Genomic DNA, 27,329 nt, shown 5'->3' with positions numbered 1-27,329 from the left:
CAGCAGAATTTCTTCAATAATATAAAAACAACTAGACATGTCTTACTTGAAATATATGATTGTAAACTACAGTCAAAGAAAAGTCAGAACTCCTTATCTGCATTCCAGGTCAGCGACTCTGTAAATATTAAAGCCTTTAGATCAATATCAAGACAACTAGCATTTTAAAAACGAGAGTTCAGCCTGCATATTTTCTCAGTACAGGTTTCCTTAAAGACTAAGGGGGCTATTCGCAAAGAAGCCGAAGGATCCAGCCGTAGCCGTATTCACAATAGCCCGTACAGCAGCCGAAGGCGGCCGAGCGGCTCAGCCAAGGCGAAGCCATTTACTTCAGTTGGACCGAGCAGAAGTGTCAGTCGAAGCGGAGTGAACGACCTTTCTCCCCGCAAATGACAGCTGGGCGGAGCCATCCGCGATCTGACGGCTGGCTCCGCCCAGTTGCAATGACCCCAGGTAACCTGAACTGTCATTAAACAATGACAACTGGGCGGAGCCGGCCGTGACGTCATGGCCGGCTGCGCCCAGTTGTTATTCATTGGCCGGGACCTGCTAGAAGACTCTACAGGAAATAGGCCAATAGGAAACAGTTATTTTAGTAATTTTAATTTTTCTTTAAAAAAAAATCTTTATTCATTTTTTTATTTCGCTATTTATTTACATTTTAAAAATCTTTTTCTTTTGGCATGCTTTGTGAATGTTATACCCATATTTTTAAAGTTATCCTTTCTGACCGTGTTCCATGTTTTACCCATATTTAGGGTCTAACATTAAACATGGTCACATCGCAACTCCGCCCCACCCCCCTATCACCACCACTTACCTGAATCTTGGGGTTCTTCTTCCTGCAGGCTTGTGTTGTTTTTTAATTGGGTGCAGCTGTGCATGGCTCCACTCTTTGAATGCATCTGTGAATGAAAAAACTACCAGTCCCATAGCCAACAAGGAAGACGGACTTGTACTTCTCAATGGAATCCAAGTGTGGTGACATCACCGCACTTGTGTCCATTCATTCTTCCTCCCGTCCATGTTACTGAATATCCGTCCCGAGATACGGACATGGACAGGAGGGAGAATCTGCAAGAGCCACAGCATTGCACTCACCATCCACTGATTGCAATTGCAATGCTTTACTGGCTGGAAAGCAAAACAAATTATAAATGCAAATGTTTTTCTTTTATAAAGAAGAGTGCATTTATTTATTTTAAAGTTGGATTTAGCCTTCAATGTTTGCTACTCAGAACCTCAATATTCTGCCATACTGTATATCAAAGTACAATCTGTTTACAGCCACCTATTTGCAAAAATAAAATGAATCACATGTAAGAGACTGCATTTTGTAATTTTACTGTGCATGCAAAGGCCTCATTCACACTGTCATTGACAAATAGAGGACATTTTTGAACGCATATAAATGTACTGAATATTATGATTTTTGTTAGTATCCTTAAAGCTGGGCATTTACCTGTTTAGATGCAATCAGTGTAGCTGTGTTTAGGAAAAATAGAATTCCGTGCGTCCGGGACCTGATAATAAACTCTAAATGCAGCTAAACGCACAGAAACATGTGTGAATGCATATAAACACAGCTAAAAAATGCAGGTACATCTAAACACAGAAGAAAGTGATCTGGGAAGCATAAAGTCTGTTTAAACTTCCCAGATAATGTCTTCTGTTTTTCAATAACCTAAACTCAGGAGTGCTAGAGTGAATGTAGTATAAGAGTTTACGTTGTGCATTCTCTGTGTGTGGCTTCCATTGTGCACATCTGTTTTGCTGTCATAGACTGTCCTTGTGGGATTCTCCAGCATAGTCCACTATTTCCATTTCTAAACTGAATCCTATTGCAGGCAGAAGTTATCATTTCATTTATCCTGTCACATATGCATGGGGTTTGTATTATTTATGCCCGTTGTGCGGTTTTCAGTCTACAGACATGTTTTGTTGTTGTGTCATAGCCTGTGCTGGATTCCCCGGATCCAGATGTGGCTCTTGAAAATAAGGGCTTAGTGTTGTTGTTGTGCCTGCCAGTCTTTTCGCTGACGTCTCTTTTGTCTTCTCTAATCCTGGGCTCACTGCCATACGAATTGTGTTTGTTTCAGTGGGCTTAGCAGCGTGAAATTGAGAGTAAAAGAAACAGGAGCTAGAAAAAAAGCCATTGCAAATGAATGCATGAAACATGAGAGAAAAGTAAATCATGAAATTAAAATAGAAGTTAAAAAAGATAAAACTTTAAAAAAAAGCTCCATTGACATAAGTACGATTTTTGTGTGATTGATATGAAAGGTGCATGGGGAATTGAATAAAATCGTCTTGTCGCAGGGTGTCTGCCCTAATATTAAAAGGATACAGTGTCTCCCCTAGGACTGAAGAGAACCTTACATACTAAGTGCTTTGCTATTGCAAGTCAAATCATATTCATCAAAACCTTTTTAGCAGAACAAAATCTGCCAAGAACAATTCCATTTTTTTGTTTCAAACTGGAAATGGTTACTTATAAAATCTGAGCTCCATGCTTTATATAGAGGCAGTGAGGGGCATTGAGAAATGGTCACTCAGGCTATTTACATGGTAAGCCGTCCATACAAAGGCTAATTCCACTACTGGAGTTTCCAACCAGATCATCACTATGGAATACCTATGCAGTATTGATAAAGTCTATTTGCCATTAAATTCAACAACAGAATAGAAAGAAAATTCTCTCTGAGGACATCATTATTAATATTGTAAGAGGAAAAGGCTCAACTGGTAGTGGCAGCAGTAAACCATGCATGAGACTGGGGCACTGAAAAATAGTCCAAGCCATTTGTGCCTGCATTTTGTTCAGCAAGGCAGCAAAGAAACACAGTTTCAAAACAGGGCTTTGTACAGCAAGTCCATGACACAAAACAAACAAAACATCTGTTCATCCCAGCCACTAGCAAAATGCAGGTCAGTTGCTAACAGGGTGCCTTCCAAAACAAACAAGCACAATTCCTCAAAGCAAACAGGCAGCACATAGTACATTGCAGTGTGCTGCCAAAAAAAGCTTTGGATCAGTTTTCCTGGCCATTGAGGTGCATTGCCAGCCCATTTATTTTGAATTTACCATAGCTCACCTAGTGGTTAGATATGAACCGACCTAAGTGTTCTGTCAGCAGTCAGCCTTTTCACCCAGCAGCATGTTCCCACAGCAGAGAGGTCGAGAGAAAGAGAGAGAGAGCGAGAGCACTGAGCATCAGTCAGCTCACATCTATAAAGACCTGTGCACAGCTTAGACTAATATTGAGGTCTGGCTACCAGGTAAGATGTGGACCTAGGAATGGAGACTTATTAACACCCAAAGCTTTACCAAATCTCCATGCTCCAGGATCTGGAAAATTACTTAGTAAAGTGGGCATTAAGTTGCAAATATACAAAATTGCTGGGAGGTAAGAATTTTGGCAGAAGAGACATACTAAATCTCTGCCAAAAAATTATTCCTCTCCCCCAGCAATTTTCAGTTTCTATGTACACTGTGTGGTGCATGTGCAGTACACATTCAGCATATCTCTAAGATGCCATGAATGGACCTGATGCTGGGGACAATGTAACTCCTGTGCTTATATTCAGGAGTTATATCATTAGTGGCCATCCAATGGCTGCAGAGAATGCCTGGAAACCAAGAAGTGGCCGTAGTGAATATGGCGGCAGTGGGGAATAGAATGGAGGACCAAAGATTAATCCAACAGTGCTGGAGAAGGACACACTTGTAAGGTAAGTGTGTGCTAATGTACAATTATGCTGTGCTTACTTGCACATTAGGGTAAAAGCTCACTGTTCATATAGTGGGTTAATACCACTTTAAGATTCTGAGAAAACAACAAGTTTGTTTCCTACATGTCAGTCATAAACCCTGCAGCCCCTCACTTTGTGTATCCTGCCAGCCAGTGCCTAACAATATACACTGAGTGGCCAGATTATTATGACCACCCCATCAGTACTTCGTTGGGCCACCTTTTGCCTTCAATACTGCGGCGATTCTTCTTGGCATTGACTCCACGAGATGTTGAAAGGAATCTGCGAGGAATCTGACACCATGCCTGATGAAAAGCACTGTCCAGTTGTGTGAGATTTGATGGTTGTGTAACTAGCTACCTGATGGCTCTTTCAACTTCGTCCCACAAATGCTCAATTGGATTGAGATCTGGTGATTGTGGGGGCCACCTAAGCAAGGTAAAGTCTCCCTCATGTTCTTGAAACCACTCCTGCACAATACGAGCACCATGGCATGGCGCATTGTCTTGTTGGAAGAAGCCATCTCCATTGGGATACGCCATCAACATGATAGGATGAACTTGATCAGCAACGATACTTTGGTATGTTGTGCTATTCAGACGTTGTTCCACACGAATTAAAGGGCCCAAATCATGCCAGGAAAACATGCCCCAAACCATAACACTGCCCCCACCAGCTTGAAGGGTTGTACTCATGCATGTGGGGTGCATGCTTTCATGCTGTTTCCGCCAAATTCTCACTCTGCCATCTGCATGATGCAACTGGAAACGTGATTCATCGGACCACATGACTTTTTTCCAATGCTCGACTGTCCAATCCTTGTGTTCCTGTGCGAATTGGAGACGTTTTATCTTGTTAACTGCAGACAGCAAAGGTGTTCGAACAGGCCTTCGGCTTCCATATCCCATACGATGCAGTGTACGGCGAACAGTGCGTTCAGAGATCATTTGAGAGGATCCCTGATTAAGATCTGCAGTCATTTGATGCACTGTTGCCCTTCTGTTGTCTTGTACCAGTCTTGCCACTCTCCGTTCTGCCCTAACATTGACTAGTCGCTGACGGCCACAATTCAGCCGTTCAGACCCAGATTTTCGGCTGACAGTCCAGTCTTTAAACACTTTAACAACAGCTGCTCTTGAACATTTAACGAATTCTGCTGTTTTGCTGATACTCGCTCCATGCTAACAATCATCCCACGCTCAATGGCTGTTAAATCGCGTTGTTTACCCATATCTTCAGGAAAAAAATTACTTCTACTGTCGTGGTAATGACGGTCGTGATTATGACGGTCTGGCCCTCTTGCAACTTCAGCGCGAAATTATAGCTAATTTGCCTACAAACGTCAGGTGGTCATAATAAACCGGTCCACTCAGTGTATATATTCATACAAATGAAAGAGACTACGATTATAGTATATATTGGATTATACATTTTGAAAATTTTATGATAAAAATCAAGTCAACATTTTAAAAAAAATGGCATTCTTGAACATATATGTGCAGTTCTCTGTCCAATTGTATCCTATTGCTGTGTATGCTTGTATACAGTTGTATTTGCGTATGTTCTCGATTAGTTCTTATGTATCTGGATCATCTCTATATTTTACAGATCTTTGCATTGTATGACTTCATGGCAGATGACAGTGTGATCATAATAATGTTGATAAAAACAGTGATTGAATACTGCTCTAAATAAGTCTATCTTTATAACAAGTGCCATTATTTCACAGGCAAATATTTGTCATGGCTGACTTCCATATAGAAGAATTCATAGAAGAATTCACCTTTGTGCAAATTTACATAAGAAGTTTTTTCATTTACTTGCAAGTGTAGCAGAACGGAGAACAGCATTTCCCACACAGAAGAAATCTTGCTGTTTCAGTTGATTGCTGTATTTAATTTTTACTCATGCAGATTAATTGTAGGCTGTGATACATTTCACGATGAATTATCTGCAGATAAAATTATAACACTGAATAATGTCTAAACTTTGTTTAAAATGTATTCTGATATGCTATGGGGGTATTAAAAATGTAGTCTCGACAACCCCTTACAACTATGCTGTGTTTAGAATTATGTACCATATATAAATCTCAGTGTTACTAGTTAACAGCATTTTTGTGAGTGGTTTTTGCAAACAGATCTCTTTCAGTAGGGCTGGGCATGTAATAAAAAGAATACACTTTTCTTGTTCTCTTGTTTTAACTACCCTGTGATTGGCCATTGTAATGCACAGTGTTAAAATGTTTTCTTATGGATGGAGGGAAGTCGGTAGATGTGCTATATCTGGATTTCTCAAAGGCATTTGATACGGTACCACACAAGCACTTACTTCACAAGCTGAGGGCTATGGGCATAGATGAGGTGGTGTGTACGTGGATAGAGAACTGGCTACGGAAACGTGTCTAGAGAGTATCTGTAAATGGCACCTTTTCAGACTGGGCTAGTGTAATGAGTGATGTGCCTCAAGGATCTGTGCTGGGTCCCATACTGTTCAACTTATTTATTAATGATATCGGGGAGGGAGTAAATAGCCATGTTTCTGTGTTTGCATACAAAATAGGGAGGGTATTAGAAACGGATCGTGACAATATAACATTACAGGAGGACCTGGATAAAATAGGGGAGTGGGCAATACTATGGCAGATGAGGTTTAATGTCGATAAATGCAAAGTAATGCACTTTGCAAATAAAAATAAACAAATGGGCTATACCATCATGGGTATGCCGCTAAGGAAGTCAGAAATAGAAAAAGATTTGGGGGTCATTGTAGACCACAAACTGAATGGTAGCTTGCAGTGCCAGGCTGCGGTAAACAAAGCTAGCAGGGTCTTGTACTGTATTAAGAAGGGGATGTATTGCAGGGACAAGTCTATAATTGTGCCTCTATATAGATCGTTGGTTCGGCCACATCTGGAGTACGCGGTCCAGTTTTGGTCGCCGGTACTGAGAAGGGATGTCCTTGAACTGGAGAGAGTCTAGCGGAGGGCAACCAAATTAATTAGGGGAATGGAGAACCAGAGCTATGAGACAAGACTACTGAACTTAAACATGTTTATGCTGGAATTAAGGAGATTAAGGGGGGATATGATTTTCATGTACAAGATGTTCAATGGTGACAGCAACATTGGCAACAAACTCTTTAAGGTTAACTCCATTACAAAAAATAGAGGCCACCACCTAAAGTTGGTGGAAAAAAAATTCCAGCACAATGGGCGAAGGGGGTTCTTCACAGTAAGAGCGGTTAGGGTCTGGAACTCACTGCCACCGGCAGTGATTTCAGCTAAGAGTGTAGAATTGTTAAAGAAACTTTTGGACGGTTTCCTGAGGGACCATAATATGAGATGATGCGTGGACCTATATGGGTTGGACTTGATGGACGTATGTCTTTATTCAACCCCAAATACTATGTAACTATGTAAAATGAACCTGTCCCCTGACCATACACACCAAATTATTAACATATTCTAAACAAACAGCACAAGCACTTATTCACCTCTGTAGTTGTAGGCGTTGTGCCAAATATCACCTTCAAAGTTTTAGAAACACTGAACAGCTCCATTCACCTTTATTTTCCATGGAGAAGATTGGCAGGCGGCTGTAAACACACAGCAGGTGCATCTTAGGTACCCTTGCACACTTGCCTTCTGCCTCCAGCACAGGAGAAGTTATATGGGAAGTATAAACAACTTTTATGCTTCCAAGATCACTCTTTCCCGTGTTTAGATGTTCCTGGGTTATGCCGCATTTACATGGTTTCAGGACGCAGAAAATTCTTGTTTGTATAAACACAGCTATACTAAATGTGACTAGATGCTCCTAAATATCTAGGCATGCACAGGGCCGGATTTACTCTCTTTGCTTCCCCAATGCCAGGTTCCTCAATGCAACCCCCCTCCCTGCCAACCCCACCAATGGAGAATGGCAACCAGATGGTGGGGGAAGGCAGGGTTGGTTTTATTTTATATTTATAATTTTGTTTACTTTTTTGTCACTTTTATTTTTACAGTTTGTATTTTTTTATTTTTATTTTATTATCTTTTACTTTTTTATTTTTTATAATTTTTAATTTTGCTATTTTTAAATGTTTCATTCTTTTTAATTTTTAATTTAATTTTTTTTACCTTTTACATTTTTATTTATCTTATTATCTTTACACACTGTGCTGGCTCTCCTGTGACAGCTATGGGAAGGCGGCAAGTGCAGCTCTCCCGTCTCAGTGTTCACACGGAGGAGAATTGAGAAGGGAGGGTCTCAGCTAGGGTTGCCACCTTTTCTACGAGCGAAACCCGAACACTCTAGCGACGTGCGGACATTTTTTTGGGAGAATGAGGCGCGGCTTCAGGTAAATAGCGCCACTCATTTATATGTAAATATCACAGTTGAGACTATTTTCAGTGGGGGGCCAGTAGCCCCTATCTTCATTTTGGTTGCCCCTGTCTGCCTGACATCTTGTGTCCGGGTTTCTGCTGCCATGAAACCCGGACACAGCATTCAAAACCCGAACTGTCCGGGTGAATCCTGGACAGGTGGCAACCCTAGTCTCAGCTCTGCTCCCAGCTCTCCATCCTGAACTACCTTTCCCTGGTCACAGGTCCCCCAGGAGAGCGGGGGAGCCCCCAAAAACCACTTCGGGGAGGGAGGTGGGCAGCAGGGAGAGAGGCAGCCAGAGGTGGCGGCAGACCATGGAGGGGGGGCGGCGAAGGGAGGACAGACGAGCAGGCGAATTACAAGTGATCTCGGCATCGCCAGGATCACTTGTACAAAATGAGCAGCAGCTTCTCGGCTCTACAATTAGCTTTGCTTGCCGGAAGCAGGGCTAAATGTAATAAAAATTACCCACCCGGCGCCCAGAACTGCATGTACCAGGACATGCAGACAGAAAGGCTTTTTTTATGTTGTTTTGGCTGAAATACCTGATTCATATCCAGCGGTAATAGACCTGAAATGACAGAGGTAAGTGTTTACCTATTTGGTAGCTTTTTTTAATTTTTTTAAATGTTTGTGCATATTTCTACTTCTTGATAGCAGTAGATATACTGTATGTAAAATAAATAAATAATAAGACTTCAATTCTACTTTAGTTTCCATATTCTGGACACAGGTGCACGTAAAATACAGTATATAGTGTAAAAATTGTTTTCCACATTAAATGTAAAGATGTATTTGAACATACTGGATTACTTAAAGCAGATCTTCAAGATTTTTAAAAGTTAACCCTTACAGTGGGGTTACCCCCATACAGCAAGGGTTAACTGCTCGTTTTGGTCTAGGGAAAGGAATAAAGAAGAAACACCCACCGGATACTCAATCCTGCATGGTGACCGCTCACCACTCGAACTGTGGTATTTTCCTCAGCGTCCTGATGTCTAGTGCAAGTGAATGGACATCGCATAGACACGATGACATCAGCAGAGATTAGACCGCTGGAGCCCAGGGGAGAAGAGACTGTGGGGACCAGACAAGCAGCCAGGCAGAGGCGGCTCTCTAATTAGGCGAGTTAGGTGGTCGCCTAAGGCCTCGCACTCACGAGGGCCTCGCGACTGCCTAACTCGCCTCTGCAGATACACCTCACCTGACTCTAGCGAGTCCGTCCCTGGGCAGAAGGGAGCTGTAACAATTTCCACGTGGGGAGAATGCGGCGCCCGCTGCCTCCGCACAATCCCCTCCCCCCATCTGCCACTGTGGGCCTCGCGGGGAGAATGGGGTGCCCGCAGCGTCTGCACAAGCCCCGCCCCCTCCCCATCTGCCACTGTGGGCCTCGCGGGGAGAATGGGGTGCCCGCAGCGTCTGCACAAGCTTCTGAACGCTGGCACTAATTTGCCACGCGTTTGGGTGCTGGCGATCGCTCTGCGGGCGGGCGGCGTGTTTGCATTGCTATTGACTTCAATGCATCGCCACGCCCCCTCCACCCAAAAACAAAGTGAGCTGGCCGAGTTGCGTTCCAGAGACTGAATGCACTGGAACGCACTTTTTATAGTGTGACTGGGCCCTCATTGTTTACATCTGCTGCTAAAAATTCTCTATGTAACAAATCCAGCTGCCCAATACCATTGAGCAAATGCTTCTAAATTCTTCTGTGCTGTCACATATAATGCATGCCATACCACATCATACTGTGTGATAGGAAAGCAGGATTTGTTGCGTTCTTTCCTACTGAACTGTGTGTTTTTTCTGCCCTCTGCACTCTGCGCGTTCCTTACTTCTACACTCTGTGCGTTCATTACTTCTGCCCTCTGTGCGTTCCTTACTTCTGCCCTCTGTGCGTTACTTACTTCTGCCCTCTGCTCGTTCCTTACTTCTGCTCGTTCCTTACTTCTGCCCTCTGCGCGTTCCTTACTTCTGCCCTCTGTGCGTTACTTACTTCTGCCCTCTGCTCGTTCCTTACTTCTGCTCGTTCCTTACTTCTGCCCTCTGCGCGTTCCTTACTTCTGCACTCTGTGCATTACTTACTTCTGCCCTCTGTGTGTTACTTACTTCTGCCCTCTGTGCGTTCCTTACTTCTGCCCTCTGTGCGTTCCTTACTTCTGCACTCTGTGCATTACTTCTGCCCTCTCCGCGTTCCCTACTTCTGCCCTCTGTACGTTACTTACTTCTGCCCTCTGCACTCTGCAATCCTTACTTCTGCCCTCTGCGCGTTCCTTACTTCTGCCCTCTGTGCGTTACTTTGTACCTCTGCACTGTGTGCGTTACTTACATCTCACCCCTGCACTCTGTGCGTTGCTTACATCTTACCCCTGCACTCTGTGTGTTGCTTACATCTTACCCCTGCACTCTGTGCGTTGCTTACATAGGGTCAGGGTTTTGTGTATAGTTATATGTGGAATTTAGATATGAGACAGAAATGGCTGCTGGAATTAAAAACGCTTGTCTTAAAATATGCAATTTATGCAGTTAATTTTTAATTATTGTTTGCATTTTATTTCATTATTTCATTATTATTCAACATGACCGGACTATAGTCTTACATCTTACCCCTGCACTCTGTGTGTTGCTTACATCTTACCCCTGCACTCTGTGCGTTGCTTACATAGGGTCAGGGTTTTGTGTATAGTTATATGTGGAATTTAGATATGAGACAGAAATGGCTGCTGGAATTAAAAACGCTTGTCTTAAAATATGCAATTTATGCAGTTAATTTTTAATTATTGTTTGCATTTTATTTCATTATTTCATTATTATTCAACATGACCGGACTATAGCCTTGCAATTTATGTTAACATTTTTTGGGAACACATAGAGCTTTCTTTTGGAGGTATATAATAGACACCTGGAAGGGGGGGGGGGGTTATTTTTTACTATATAATAAAAAAAGTACCGTAAATTTCACACAAAAAAAGTTTCCCTCCGTTACGTTATAAAACATTTATTCTTACCCATATTTTTGGTAAAACATAAAATACGGGTCACGTCGGGTAAATAGACACCAAACATGTCAAGCCTTAAACTTGTGCGCGCCTGCAAAATCGCAACAAACTACCACACTAAAAACTGGCCATAGGCGACGCTTAAAATGCTTTTACCGCTCATCAGTTTAGTGTTATCAGTAATTAATGACCCTAAACTGATTGCTCTCACTCCGACGTTCGCAGTGATATGTAACATGTGCGGCACAATAGGTGCAATTTTTTTTTACACAACTTTATTGCTATCACATAGGGAGCTAAGAAGTCCCCTATGTGATAGCCAATTTACATGACAGGCCCTCTTTATGGAGACATCAGGGGTCTCCAAGACCCCAAATGTCACCTAGGAACCCCCAGAGATCTGCTTCATCAGCTTCTGTAGCTGGAGAGTGACACTGAATGCAGGAAGTGATGTAATTCCTGCATTCGGGGACTGAGAGGAGATCAAAGGGAGATTGTGTACCAATCTCCCCTTTGATCTCCTGTCACAGAGCAGCCATGCCGGTCCCAGCCGCATTGGGCACAGCGGATCTCGGGACCGGCAAGGCAGTGACACCTGCCCCTATGCTCCTATACAAGCAGTCGGGCGTCTCTAGAGAGCCGCCTCTGCAGCCAGGTGAGATAGAGGATTAGGTAAATATATATTTCTTTATTTGCACCCCTAGACCAAAACAAGCAGATAACTCTTGCAGTGCGGGGGGTAGCCCCACTGCAAGGGTTAACATTTGAAAATCCTGGAGTTCCTCTTTAAAGCTGAACTCAAGGCATATATTTAACAAAACCCCAATCTGATCTATTACAACTTGAAACAGGCTTTTTTAATGTTGTTTTGGCTGAAATACCAGATTAAAGGAGAACTATGGGGTCAGTGTTTTTCCCCATAGTTCTCATTGGGGTAACGGGAGGACACAAACTAGCGTCCTCCCGTTACCCTAAGCTCAGTATACCGCGAGCTACAGCTCGCGGTATACTGAGACGCCGCACCTGGAGCGGATCCCGACTTAGATGACGGGATCCGCCCAGCTGCGTGAGTGACAGCTGGCTCTGCCTATCTAGAGGCAGAGCCAGCTGTACCCGCCCCCTCCCCCGTCCGTTCCGCCAGTCAGCGCTGGCAGATGGGAGTGGGGAGAGGGGAATCCAGCCCCTCCCCCTGTCACGGCAGAGAGCCGTGACAGGATCGAGAGGCGAGCGAACCCGGTATGTGTTCGCTCACCTCCCGATCTACTGAGCCGACCTGTGACAGTCTCATTGTCACAGGTCGGCTAGAACTATGAGGTGAGTGAAAAGCACTCACCTCATAGTTCTCCTTTAAGGATTGGTGTTTTACATTTGTCATCCTCGAAAATGCATAAAAAGGAGGACCCTTTGCCTGCTTTATGGTATTTTTGTTCCATTGCCTTGCAAATGGCCACATTTGGTTTTAGGATTCCTTCCCCTATAGATGTAATTAGAGTTTGGATTTAAGGGCACAGTTTTCAGACTTTGATATGTTCAACAAACGGCCTACAAATTGAACCCAGACCGATTCACTCATCCATAGCATTTATTTAGCAAAGACTTGCTTAGCTGTTAGCTTGATAAGGGAGACTAAAAAATAGTATAATACTGAAAAGACAGCCATTTCAGCAGTATTAGAATTCCTGCATAGTAGGCAGGATATCTGTCAACTTAAAGATTTGCCCAGATCTGACTTTGCTGCCTCAAATTCTCAAGGTGACTACATTCTTCATTATTAGCTTTTTGAGATTCTCATTCAAAGAAGCATAAATTATTCTTAAGGGAAACATCTATCCCGTGTCTTTTAGCTGTCATGGATTAATGTTGGGTTATTGTTCACATTTTAGTGTTGGAGAAATGACGCAACTTTTTTTTTTTTCCATTGCTGACCTGCAGAATTGAGATATAAAAAAAGAATAAGGACTTGACCATTTCCTAGTCAGTTTTGCAGCATGGCACGTCATACCTGATCGGCCGATGGGGATAACCGGAGCTACTACAGTGCTGCCACAATTTTCTGGGTCCTGGGCGGCTTTCCCACTGCTTGGCAAAGAGGCCACTTAGAGAATGCCTAGTATTTTTCATCTTTGAATTAGATTAGATAAGGGGCAGTGATGTCCTGATCCTTTAATTTGTAATTGGAAATTAGAAATCCAACAATATAATTACCGTGCATAGGTTTTTACCCGAGACACAAAAGATACTGCAGAGGACAACTGTTTTTTTGTTTTGTTTTAAACAGGTGAGCACTTTATCGAAACGTCAAGAAAAATTGGAAATATAACCTCTTACCTCTGTTCTTCCCTGTGCTTTGAGCTATTATCACAAATCCGTAAACGCTGCTTTGCTTGCATTTAGCCTGTCTGTACTGTACAGTGTGAAAAGCAGCATGGAAGGCATCTGCTCCACTTTCCTGTTTCATTCAATGTTATGAGCCATACATTTTATATACTACACTGCAGTTATGTAATCACTAGAGAAGCAGATCACAAACTGCCAGAAGAAAAAGAAGCTCTTGCACTATCACAGGGAAACAGGCACAGATAGCTTACATTAACAATGTTGCTTAGTATCCTTGGATATAGTAAAAGAGCTGATATTTTACAGCAAAAAAATAATAATGACAATACAAAATGTAAGTGAACCTGTCACACATACATGTGGATTACAATGCTGCCAAATATCTTAAAATAATTAGCAATATGGGATTTGCCTAGATTCCTTTTACTCTTTTAAGTAACCCTTTCCATTCTAAGAAGTTGCAAATTGACAGTAAGAGTGCATTATTGGTTCCCTTGTGCCTACAAATACCCTTCATTAATTTCGAGGCCACCTCATGACCCTAAAAACCCGCTGTGTTCTGATGCACACATTTCTGCAAAATTTGAGCACTACCTTGCCCTCTACCATAATTCTTTAGTGGACACTGAGGCCACCAACCAAATCGTAGAACCAACAAGATGATGAGGCATGTGGAGGAAGGAAGGTGTGGGTCACCCTTGATATTTCTCTATCAGTGTGCTGCAAGGTCCTAGCTGCCAGCTTGTTATACAGACTAGTTAGCTATATTCATAGAATGGAGAGAGTTACTTTAAGCAATACAAATCAAGACCTCTGTATACATTTCGGACTCAAAAAACCTATATGGAACAAGGATCTCTGGCAATTACTCTGTGCTTGGACATCTGACTAATTAGTCAGAATGCTGGCTCTCTGACTTTACCTTTATAATATTAATATGGAAGTCCTCTCTAAACAAAATTTAAAATTAAATCTTGAACTATTTACAGGGAAAACAACTTACCTTCCCAGTGCTAGGATTCATGAAGAAATAGCTGCAGTGTAGCAAACTGCTCACTCCTTTTAGTCATCAATCTGGTGGTCTTAAGCTGGGTACACACGGTTTGAATTTCTGCAGGTTACTGATAATGGCATCCTTCCTCCTTACATCCCTCGCCAGTTGGAAAATTCTCAGCCAAACGGAGCTAGCAGCCACTGTCAGAATTCAATGCAAACAGCAGGGGATTCATCCGTCAACCCTTATAAGCATTGATGGAGGGATTTGTTCTATTTTTTTAATTCAGCCGTCAGGTTGAATGAAAAATATAGAACCAAATATAGAACTGTGCATACCCCACCTTAGAACAAACATGTCGGATGCAGACCGCATAGCTGCTTCGGTGCCACACTCGATTAGGAAGGTCTGCAGCAGACCTTCCTAATCAATCAACAGCGATCGTGCCTCCTCATTTCCCTACTCCCAGATTCTTACTGGACAGAGATGAAGCAACAACAGACTGATTAGGTCATCTCTCTGCTCTATCTTCTCCTAGCATGTTCCTAGATATCATTTAAATGTAAAAAAAAATTGAAAGGCATTGTGTGATATCTGATTTGTGTTATTTGCAGGACTTATTTTTAAAAGAGAAATAAAGTCAAACTTTTTTGGCTTTACTTCTCTTTTGGGTCACAGGGGTACATTCAATAATGTACTCCTGTGACACACGGTCAGTATATAGCCCCCTATTTGCTGACAGTGCAGAGCTGCTCTGCAGCTGGGAAAGATCCCGACAATATTGTCAGCATCCACTGGCAGCCTGATTGACAGCTCGCTCTGCCTCTCTAGAGCCAGCTATGCCCACCCCCTCCCTGTCTGACCCTCCAATGAGCGCTGGAGAATCATAGAGAAGAGGGGGGAATCTCTGCAGGGAGTGGTGACTGGCCAGGTGCAGGTAGAAGGCTGTGAGCTGAGAGTTCAGTGGTTACATGAATCACTCAACTCTTGATCTATAGACCCAGTGCGTGATAGCTGCAGTGTCCCATGCCAGCTCTGAGAATTCGGAAGAGTATATTTTACTTGCCCAATATTTCTCATTAAAATGCTAAAGCATATGAGCAGAGGTGTAAAAATAATTAAAATCTATCCGTTATCTGTAAGCAGTCAAATCAAACTGATATGGGAAAATTTCATTTAGAGCAGATTTCTTTTCTTATATGCAGTTATGTCCATTTTTCAGCTACTGGAGCAAGGTACAATATGCCAGCAAACCTTCCCTAACTACTTTGTTGCACATGTGAAGGAGGCACGTCATGCTCATTACACTTATATCTTGTAAGGATGGTCCTGTAAAATACCTGTAACAAAACAGCTACACATTTTTAAGGTTTTTATGAACAGTTACTGACACCAAACAATAACATTCCTAAAAGACATAAAGCATTGTTTCCTAAATATTTCCATTTCTGCACACCGATACATAAAACACGTGTAACACAAATCATTGCTGTAAAGTAAAACATAATTTGCTTTGTATGACTACAACAACCTCACCGTCTGCTGACATTACCTCTGCCAGCAGAAAATGAACATCATTGCCAACATCAACGTGCTATGCTGATTACTGTCACTAGGGTGGCACAAAGTCCTTTGTCTTCTTTGATAATAGCAGTCATATGGAATTAATGCAACTAAAGATGCAAGGAACAGTATGGTGATGTCAGAAATGATTTCCTACATCTAAATATAACACACCAAGCTGAAATGTCATGAACTCAAAGGTGTAGAACAGCTACAAAATATTTCTCACAGGGAAAAAATGTACCATGGGTGGAGAAAAGGAAGCTTTGTTTGAATGACACATTTTAACCACATAAATAATTCTACTTACTTAAATCAGAAGGCCACTTTTATAGAAAACGGTTGCATTTCTTTGAGATATATACTGTATATATATAGATATATAGATCTATATATATAGATCTATATATATATATACTGTATATATATATATAGATATATAGATATATTTATTAGGGATGCACCGATACTGGCTTTTCGGTATCGAGTACAGATAATTTGCTTTCGGTACTTGTCGATACCGAGTACCGATACCGGTGCTTCCACTGTCATGGAGTCGGCTTCTTGGGCAATCGGGAAGCCAAGCGGTGAGTAATGACATGCCACCCGGCTTCCTTGCTTCCCAGCCAATCAGCATCGTGCCAGCTGTTCGACTGGCTCAATGCTAATTAGCAAGGAAGCCGGCTTCCCAGCCAATCAGCCTCAAGCCAGCCAAATGCTGATTGGCTGGAAAGCCAGCTAAATGTTCCAGTCTAAAGCTTGCAGCAGTCTAAAACCCCAGTCCCCTCTATACTTGCAATGATTGTAGCAATGATCTTTGCATGGGTTTCCCAGCATTCATTGCAGTGATTTGTGCAAATGTTATCCACTAGGCTAGACATAGAAGGGCAGGTAGACATCTGATCATTTTCAGTATCTCTTGCTCCACACTGCTACTAGTGTTAAAAAACCGAAGCAGTTCACAAATGGTTAATATTTTTGTCTTTCTTCTCATTAATGAGAGAATGTATAATTGTCCCCAATGTTTTCAGTTTTTCCAAGAAATTGGAAAATTTCTGTGTGCCGTAATGAGAGCTTCCGAAGTCAGAAGCACATGTTATTGTACCCTTGGGCAGGCCCAAGCAGTCTAATCCTGGAGCTGTCAATGGAACAGCCTATTTATGGCCAATTTTGTTATCTAAATTAAGTATTAGCAAACCTGTTGCCTATGCTGCATTATACTGCCTGCACACACAGTTTATCTGTGATGTGCCTGGCTTACCTAAAGAACCGGATAGTTTCCTACAGAAAAAAGCCAAAAGTTCATCCATCAACATACCTGTTGGGTGTGATATACAAAAATCTAATGGCTACTGGGGCCAAAAGACAAGAGACTAGTGAAGATAAAAAGCAGAAGAAATCTTTTATGTTTGAACAAAAATCTTTACTTGCATTAGGTGCAATTCTCAAAAGCATAACACATGCATTAATGTCTTATGGTGAATTATTTTCTTTTTTCTAACTGAAATTGTAGTTTTCCGTTCACTAAAGGCACTATTGCAGAGATCATCTGAATTTACTGCATGCACGTTGATTGAGTCATTTTAAATAGTGCAACTGTAAAAATAAATTTACAAAAATGATTGCAAAGGAATTACTCTTTAATCACCTCCAGTGATCATTGCAGTTAGACAGCAGGTCAGGGATTGAGTGGACATTTTAAAACATCCTTGCTTGACAGGCACTCACAATGGCTGTGATTGTGCCATCATTAAACCATGCAGATCACAAGGAACATGCACAGAGCTATGCAGAGTGGATTTGTGCCTTGTGATCACTGTGATTGGTTCACAGCGATCACAAGTGTAAACACTGGCTGTGTTTACATAAAACCAACCTTCCCCTTCCTCTGTCAATGGCTGTGTATGCTGATTGCTTTTTCTCTTTAGGCACAGCTCTAAAACAGAATCAAAGGCTAATATAATAATAATAATAATAATGATATAAAAAACAGTTCCATTCTTCAGACATTCACAGTGACTCTTACACTAATAGCCTTAACTACTTGAAGACCAGGGTGTTACACCCCCTTCCTGCCCAGGCCATTTTTTCAGTATTCAGCACTGCACTACTTTGACTGATGTTTATTTTGTCATGCACCGCTGTACTGAAATTAATTTTATACCATTTTTTAGCGACAGATAGAGCTTTCTCTTGGTGGTATTTAATCACCACTGGGGTTTTTTATTTTTTATTATATAACAAAAAAAGTACCCTAAATTTTCTTTAACAAAACCTGTTTCCCTATGAAATGTTCTGAAACATTTATTATCACCCCAATATTTTGATAAAATATAAAAGACAGGGTCACGTCAGGTAAATAGACACCAAACATGTCAAACTTCTAGCTCTGCCCAATTGTTTTTCTTTTGCCAACATCTTTGCCGGCGTTTTTTAAAATTATTTTTCATTTTTTTTATTTAAACTGTTTTAACTCCCCATGAGAATAAGAGTGAAGGGCAGCAAGTGAGCTGCCAGAGCTTCAGTTAAATGCAACCAAAGAAAGCTGTCTCAAAAAAATGGAATAAAATTGAAATACAATTTGGGTATACTTGTGCTTGACCAAGTAATTGTTAGTCAATTTATCACGGAAGGAAGGGGGGTGTAACAGGCTGGTATTGAGGTGGTTAAAATACCGTAGGCTGGTGATACATATTCTAATGATAACAGTCTTGCTTTCACAGTTTCTTGAAGCTAAACAGTCATAGTGTGTACATATTTTGTACTGGTAGCAAGAGATCACAGAGCAGCTTCAGGTGTCAAACTGGCCACGACCAGCTTTATTACATTTGCAGCATCAAACCTTTGCAAATATCTTTTGCACTTACTGGTCAAGTAAAATCAAGTGCCCCTCTGACAAGGAAGTGAATCTTATGTCTGGCTCCATAAAACAAAAGCTTTGTACTCACAAAGCTACCATTACAATCTTTCTGCAGGCCAGCACAGCCTGTTTTTTAACTGTTAAAGACAGCTAACCACATCACACGAGGAGGTGTTCTCTGGTTCACAGAAAATAGCTGCCATATAATATAATATAGCTTGAGATATCAATTCAGTAAAGGTTACAAGAACACTTGAAAGCAATTTTTTTTCTCTACTTGCAAAAAATGTACTCAGCCTAAAAAAAAGAATACAAGCACCAAATCTAAAGGCTAGTAAGCTGCAACATATTACTGTAAATTCTTGAGATAGATATCCTATAAGTAAGCAAAAAACATTTTAAAGCCCAAGTCCTGCTAACATTTTCTAATTAGTTACAGTTAGTTACATTGCGGCTCACTTTTTAGTGGGGCAGGAGGAGGCGTGGCAGGCCATTCAAGTGAATGGCACAGTAGCCACGCCCTCCGGATGCAATGAATGGCACATTTGCCTGCGGTCCGGTGCGTTTAAAATGCTGCAAGCACTATTTTGATCGCACCGCAGGCACCATGTGCCTTGCGATCCCGTGCGGGCGATCGCATTGCGGCCGGAGGGCGTGGCTACGGTGCCATTCACTTGAATGGCCCGCCATGCCCCCTCCTGCCCCACTAAAAAGTGAGCCAGCCGCAATGCGAGGCAGTGCGTTCTGGCCAGAATCGGTCAGAATGCAACTGGTGTGAACGGGCCCTAAAGGTGCCCATGCACCTTACAAATATTGGCCGATTTTCGTATTCAATCGCGTTTTCGTCTGATATTCGTAAGGTTGATGGACAGTGTACAAATGCAAATACTGTACAATCGATCGACTTTTCGCGTTTCCGTACATCAAAATTCGTACGACCTACAATGCACACGTGCAGATGAAAATACGTGCGTTCGATTAACGCAATTCGTCCAGGTGCTTTCTTCTAATTACCGCTGATCCAACCTTATGATCATCGGGGCAGGATGGGGCTGCCGTACGAAAATCAAATGACGGTTGGATCATCAGACGAAAAGTGTTGTCCGATGATCGCAAGGTGTATGGGCAGCCTTAGGAGGAAACATCTCTCCTTCTCATTTTCCTTCAATCCAGGGGTACAAAATCCCAATCTTATAACAACCTAGTGGAGTAAATGACACTTTTTCAAAGAGAAATTGGCCTTGAGTTAAACACACATATAAGGGCAATTGGGGTGAAATGTATAACACTTGAACACTTGAATGTCAGTGCTTCTCTTATACTATGAGTTTCAGTAAGGTGCCTATCGACAAACTCATGTAAATAAGTAATTTGAGATAGTGCTAAAGAAATGAGAATACATAACAGTTAAGTTCATTTTGTGAGTTTTTAGGAGAAAGTTATTATGAGATAACATGACAAAATCTGTTACGATAACTTATCCCATAAATGACAACAACTGGCTTTATCCATGCAGTGATCATAGTACAACAATTAAGATATGTTGGTATTTTGACTGACTGATGCAATTGTTTTGCATGCCTTTTTAACTCCGTATTTTCTTCCCATTAAAAAAGTATTCCACCGTGAAAGGTATAAATCCAGAATCAAACGTACGCCTGGAAAATCACATTAGCCAAACACATTGTGCACTTCATTTCAAAGTAATATATTATAAAAAACGTTTAAAAAAACACTTCTGCACACACTACCATACACCACGTGCAATATTGTTTTGATGGCATGTAAGTGTTTTTTTTATGACAAGTGGACTGTGGGATCATTTACAGGTCACTGCACATTTCCACTACAGAGAAGATGGAGAGCTCAGTACTGAGCCAAACCACACAGCTTTTTCAGCAAAGTACTGAAGTCAAGGATGCTTCTAAGACTCAAGTCTGGAAAGTCTATTAAGTCCACAACATTTGTGATAACATGCTTGCATCATCCCCTTAGTGCCTTGGTGACTAAGAAGGATAATTATAAATATAACAGCAAATGTGTGGAAATTAGAAATGCGATGCAGCTGCAAATGCTTATAGTTATAAGGTCATCTTATGAGTAAAAGGTTTAAGAAATAAAAATAGAAGTATATTTAACATTAACACTATCTGCATAACAGTCAGGCACCATTCACACCCAAGTGTTTTGCCGCATTTCTGTGAATTCCCGTACACGTGACAACGCTCAACAGCAGAATTCAATTGGATTGAAGGCAGCACCAACAGCAACATAACCTTAAAGTGTATTTCCACTTTTTCAGCCAATTTGGGATAACACCTATTTTATATTTGTTACATATTCCCATTCACATAGCATAAGCTAAAAAATATTTTAGAAAAATGCTTCTTGCAGTTGAAATTGCTTTTACTTGGGTTAGGGTTTAAAGGGTTCAAATGTCTCCTTGCTTTCCTGTTTCTTTTTTTCTAAATGTCAGGGAGGGCTGGGAGGGGCGAGGGGTCTGAGGTAGCTTGTCCATTGTATGTTAATTAAACTTATCAGCCCTTAAATTTCAGTCCTAAGTATTTGCATTAGAACAGATCCCTTTGAAGGGGCTGAGAAAAACCTGGAATCAGCCATCTTACCTGCTGTAACAAATCTAAAAGTTAAAAGGTAAGAATTTTTTTTAAGATGTTATTTTTCAGTTTGCTGTGTGAATAGGAACACATAACAAACATATAAAGGATTTTTCAAAAAATGTACTGCCAAACTGGAAATACACTTTGAATACACAACAACAACATGGAATAATAAGGACAGTGGCACTTTTATTGGTTTAAAAATCAAAATTAACTGTATTAAACCAAACTGATAACCAACACAAATATATCAATTAACCAACTGCTCCGCCATTAACACTCAAGCAATAATATTGTAAAATCATGTAAACCAAAGTTAGCGCCCCCCTTACAAGAGGTGGCAAACCACATAAAAAGCCATCACAGACAACAAAAGGGGGAGGGGGTTGGATGGGGAATAGCTGTGTTGTGAGTCCAGTTGACTGACGGTAAGGCACAGATCCTGCCTTATGTAGGGAGGGGCATGAGCCTCAGAAGAGTCCAGAAGTCGCACAAAGAGAAACATTTGCTGCCGGGCCAAAGAGCCAGGTAAGGCAACGTATTAAAGAGGCAATGACCCAAGCTAGCGGAAATAGCAGGAGGCAAAACAAAAAAAGGGGGGGACTGCAATCCCAAGGAGTGGGCCCAATTTATTGTTCTGGCTGACTGTAAAAAACGTAATTGGTTACAATGGTTCCTGTAGTTATATAGAAGCAGGATACACTGTATTCAAGAATAATGTGCTGGAATTGTAGTTCTAAACAAACAGAACACATACAAATATTGTGTGCTGAAACTTAGTAACATGGACCCCTTAAATGTATTTTCATGGTTGTTATAATACTACATGATTTGGTAAAATGCTACTTGTTTTATTTACACTAATAATTTAAGGTTAATTTTAGAGCTGGTAATGATTAAAATTTTCGTGTTCGATTAATCAAAAAAAATTTCAATCAATTAATCGATTCATTTCGATTAATTATAACGCACATACAGATCCAACTACATTGGCCTATACACATACAGCACAGCAATGAAGTAATAAAATAGAGTAGGATCACACTAATCCAGCACGTTATTAATTTCACGTGCCCCACTCAATATGGCCGCCGCTTGAGTGGGGCAACTCAGAATAATAACGTGCTGGTTTAGTGTGATCCTACTCTATTTTATTACTTCATTGCTGTGCTGTATGTGTATAGGCCAATGCCTTGGCTGGCGCTCGTGCAGAAAGTTTCTTGGGCAAACTCACCTGCCCAAGTGGCTCCGTCGGCTAACGAAGGTGGGAGGAGTCCGGTGACGTCACGGACATCAACGTCACCGGACTCCTCCCCTCTTCCCTTCGTTAGACGTCACGGACATCAACGTCACTGGACTCCTCCCCCCTTCCCTTCGTTAGCCGACTGAGCCACTTGGGGAAGGAGTCCGGTGACGTCGGTGTCCGTGACGTCACCGGATCGCCGATGGGACTCCCGGAAGGCGGCGGAGAGGTGAGTGTTTTCATTAGCGATCAAAATAATTTTAATCGATCAAAAAGTTTAACGATTAATTGAAAAATCAATCTTTCATTTCCACAGCCCTAGTTAATTTTTAATTTGAGGGTATATTTGTTTTTATTTTATGTTGACAGTGCCATTTTTGGGAATATGCATTGCCAAAGTACACTGCTGATTCATAACACCATGTACGGCATCCCTCAAGCCTGTAATTTAAAGGATTTGCATCTTTCCATCATGTTGCAGTTGAAGCTGCATCAAAAAATTTTAAACATTTTTGCATTGGTACATGCCTCCCATGTCAGTGCACAAATTCCCATTGTTTTTGCGACCTATGTTATGGTTTCTCTAAGCTGATTTTTTTTTTAAATCTACTTTAACTAATATTTTCCTTTCCATGTTCCGGAGATATCCAAAATGTCCCACTGTGTCCATCACACAACAGCAGGTGAGCAGGAGAGGAAAATTCTTGTTTAGGCAATGATGAAGAGCTCCGGTTTTCCACTGTTTTATGTGCCCAGGGAACTTTGTGAAAGTAAATTCCTTTTGACATCATCACCCATATTGTTATTTGAGTTTTGGATGTACTGTAAGCAACTAAGATGCTGTGGACACATACATACACTAGCAATATATCAATTAATAGCTTCTGGCTGAAACCACAACTAAGTCACTTTAGAAAAATGTTACTCTATCAAATGTTGCACTTTATTCTAAGAGATGTGCAGGGGAGGGTCTGCCTCCTTCTACTTGTTTTGAGTCAGTGGGGGTGATTTACTAACCTTATAAACACACCACGAACATGTATACACCTCTGTAGTGTGTTCCCTCACAGCATGATCTATGGGTGGAATCTAAACACCTTTGTAGTGTGTACACACCCAGCAGGTGTGTTGTGCAAAGCCCTGCCCTGAATTGCAAGGTGATGTTGTGTAAATTAGCTCTACATTGTGTTGCTTGCGTTGATGAATGCAGGAATGTAAATGCACGAGCTAACCATTTTTGTCTAAACTGTGAAGCAGCATTATATTTGCATCATGTGCATGATTTTTCCATATATGGCATTAGTGGAAACATGCTTATAGAGACTTTTTGGTTGATAAATACGCTTTGCTATGTAAAAATCACACGCACCTGGTGCGTGCGTGTGTTTAGGTTAGTAAATCACCCCCAGTGACTCAGACAGCACTGAAACCAAAGCATCAGCATGACAGCCCAGGGAGCTAGCATCCTTAAAGGAAAGGCCAGCAATGGTGACCTCCATTATTCTCTCATAACAAATTCACCTTAAGCAACTAGGAGCACTGGGATTTTAGTAAAAATGAATATAAAGACATGCTACTTTTCAGTCTAAACATACAAGTATTTATGCTGTTATACTGTATACTATATTTTAATGTTGCATTAGCATCTTCTTTCTGGTCACAGTCAATGCAATTATATGGGCAGTTTCTTCTTTGATTCTTTGATGCATTTAAATATCCCAGGAAGCGGATTCATGGTTTCTATAAAGAAAACAGTTTTTGACATTTATGTTAGAAAGCATTACCATAACCTCTCTAAAATGTGTTAAACCACAATTGAGGATAGTACAGAAAAGTGCTGGGAAACAGCTGGATATTTACTATATGGTTTAAACACAGATACTTTGCATATTACAAAGTATCTTCTTGACTAGACATGTGCACCGGCAAAAAAATTGTTTCGTTTCGCTTTCATTCGGATTTTTCATTAATTCCTTTTTCGGGATTCGGGTCCGAAAGTCAATTTGTTTTCGGGATTCGGACGAAATCCAAATTTTCGATAGCGATAGTATGAACAAATTTTTGTTACAAACGAATTTTCATTACAGCAAAGTGACATTAAACAAAATAAAAAATTGACTTTTGATTAGACAAGATTATTTTAAAAAGCGTGACGTTCCCCTCCAATTGATACCAGACCCTTTAAGTCTGGCAGGAATGTTAGGAGGGACCTCACAAGTTAAAAATAAAAAAGTGCATGGGGTTTCCCCAGAAGTCATACCGGGCCCTTAAGGTCTGGTAGGAATTTTAAGGGGTAACCCCACCCCCAGGAAATGGGGAAAAAAGTGGGGTCCCCTAACATTCCTACCAGACCCTGCCGATGGGGACAAGGGCCTCTTCCCCATAACCCTGACCTGGTGGTTGTGGGGGTCTGCAGACTTATTTGCATCAGGGTACCCCTTTAATTAAGAGCCATCGACCCCCCTTTTGAATGAGTAAGGAGTACTTGTACCCCTACTCATTCACTAAAGGGTTAAAAGTAAATGTAAATAATCACACCACACATTTTGAAAAAGACCTTTAAATGAAAAATAATCACAGTGAACGACGCCCGCCCACTTGCCGGATTATAAAAAGTCCAGCCGCACGACAACCCATTCGAACCAGAGGAAGACTCGCTGCAAAATGACAGCTCCGGCCAGAATGTAAACAAGTGGGTGGAGCAAGCTGTGACACCACTGGGCTTGTTCTGCCCATTTGACATTCTCAGCTGTCATAGAACACAATAGCATTCGGGAGCTCCCGAAAGTCATTCGGGTCTGGGAGCCAAGGTGTCATATGAATAGCATTATGACACCTCGACTACCAGACCTGAATGGCATTCGGGAGCTCACGAATCTGGATCACGAATCAGGGTTGTGGGGAAGAGGACCTTGTCCTTATCAGCCCCCAATGTCGAGGGTACATGGCCTGGTGTGGTGCATGCACTCGATCATCCCCCCTTTCCTGCCCTGCCAGGCCTGGTAGGAACCCACACAGTTTTTACCTCTATTTTTTGGGGGTGGGGTTACACCTTAAAATGCACTTTTTTATCACTTTGCTGCAACGACTATTCATTCATAACGAAATTTCATACATACTACCGCTAACGAATAATCAGACTTATTATTTTTTACGTTGATGCTTAACACAATAATACTTAATTCAGAAGAAATTCGGATGCATGCAAAATTTTCGTTATCGAAAATTTTTATTCATTTGCATTCATTATTTCTGACATTCGCAAATTCAGATGCATCGGAATGTACGAAGAACGAATCTTTCTGAAATGAATCGCACATGTCTATTCTTGACATTCATTATATTTAAGCTGCTAAAACGTTTGGATTACAGATGGGCAACTGGCTGACACTGTAAGCATATTTCCGTTTTTTTGCATTATTTTTGTCTTGTTCAATGTCTATAATGAAATACTAAAAGCCTGTTTCGGGAAAAGTGCATGACTGTTTTCCTATGAGTATGATTCATGTCAAACGGAGCCAGCTTGACTGTATAAATAGAACAAACAATTTGGTTAGTATTCTTTTGATGTCCATTCAGTCCAGAGACCTGTTTTGGCTTCCCTGTTTTTGACTTTAAGGAGAGAAATGGGGGGATAAATGTTAAAATGTTGGAAATGTATACATTGAAAATGACTTATGTATACTTGTCCTGTACTGTGGGAAAATGAAGTGGCAAATTGTGAAAAAAAGAGAAAAAAAGGAAAAAGTAAACAATTGCTGCAATAGTACATTAATGCATCTTTTTAAACATTTGTTTTGACAGCACTATTAATCATGTGTACTTTTGAGTGGCAGTTCAGCAGAACTATTCATTTAACATTGCCCATTTAATACAGTAAGAAAACCATGTTTGTCATCTCCCATCACTATAGAAAATGTTGTAATGATATGGCTGTTATTATTATTTGCAACATTGGAAAATCTGTCCTGCATTCAAAACCATTACATCAATTCCTTCCATTAGATCAATTTAAAGTCAGCATACGTAAAGCAGCAAAATATGGTTGTTTTTTAAAAACATTTTCTAAACTAGTCTGATGATTAAATAAAAGCCTTAAAGCAAATGTTCTTTAAAAATCACTATGGATTAAAAAGGTTTCCCCAATGGTTTTATTGCGTTATTGTAATTGGGAACAAAAAGCATTAACCCTTACTCACAAGGGGGTTACCCTATGCCCATTAAGTGAATCTAGTAATCAAGTAAGTCAGTGTCCCGTGAGCAGTGGCGTAACAACCGGGGGGCGGGCGTTCGCCCCGGGCGCATAGATGGGGGGGCGCCTGCCGCGATACGGGCCGACTGTCAAACAGAACAAGGCAGCAGGCATCAGGCTCCGTTATGGCAGATTATGCGGCCGAGGCTCCAGCCTGTAGGGGGATGAATGGGATGGTGTATGATCTGTTTGATAGTCGGCCCGGCTCCGTTATGGCAGGTTATGCCACACAGTTCCAAAGAGCAGCCTGTGATCAGGGACCTGCTTCTGGCTGTGCTCCTGCAGTGTACAGTAAGGAGATCTGCTGCATGGGGGGGGTGTCTCTGTGTGCTACATGTGGGGG

The sequence above is a fragment of the Nanorana parkeri genome, unplaced genomic scaffold (genome assembly GCF_000935625.1).
Source record: "Nanorana parkeri isolate BGI_ZX_2015 unplaced genomic scaffold, ASM93562v1 scaffold101, whole genome shotgun sequence".
NCBI classification, from domain to species: Eukaryota; Metazoa; Chordata; class Amphibia; order Anura; family Dicroglossidae; genus Nanorana; species Nanorana parkeri.
This window is presented reverse-complemented; position numbering follows the sequence as displayed.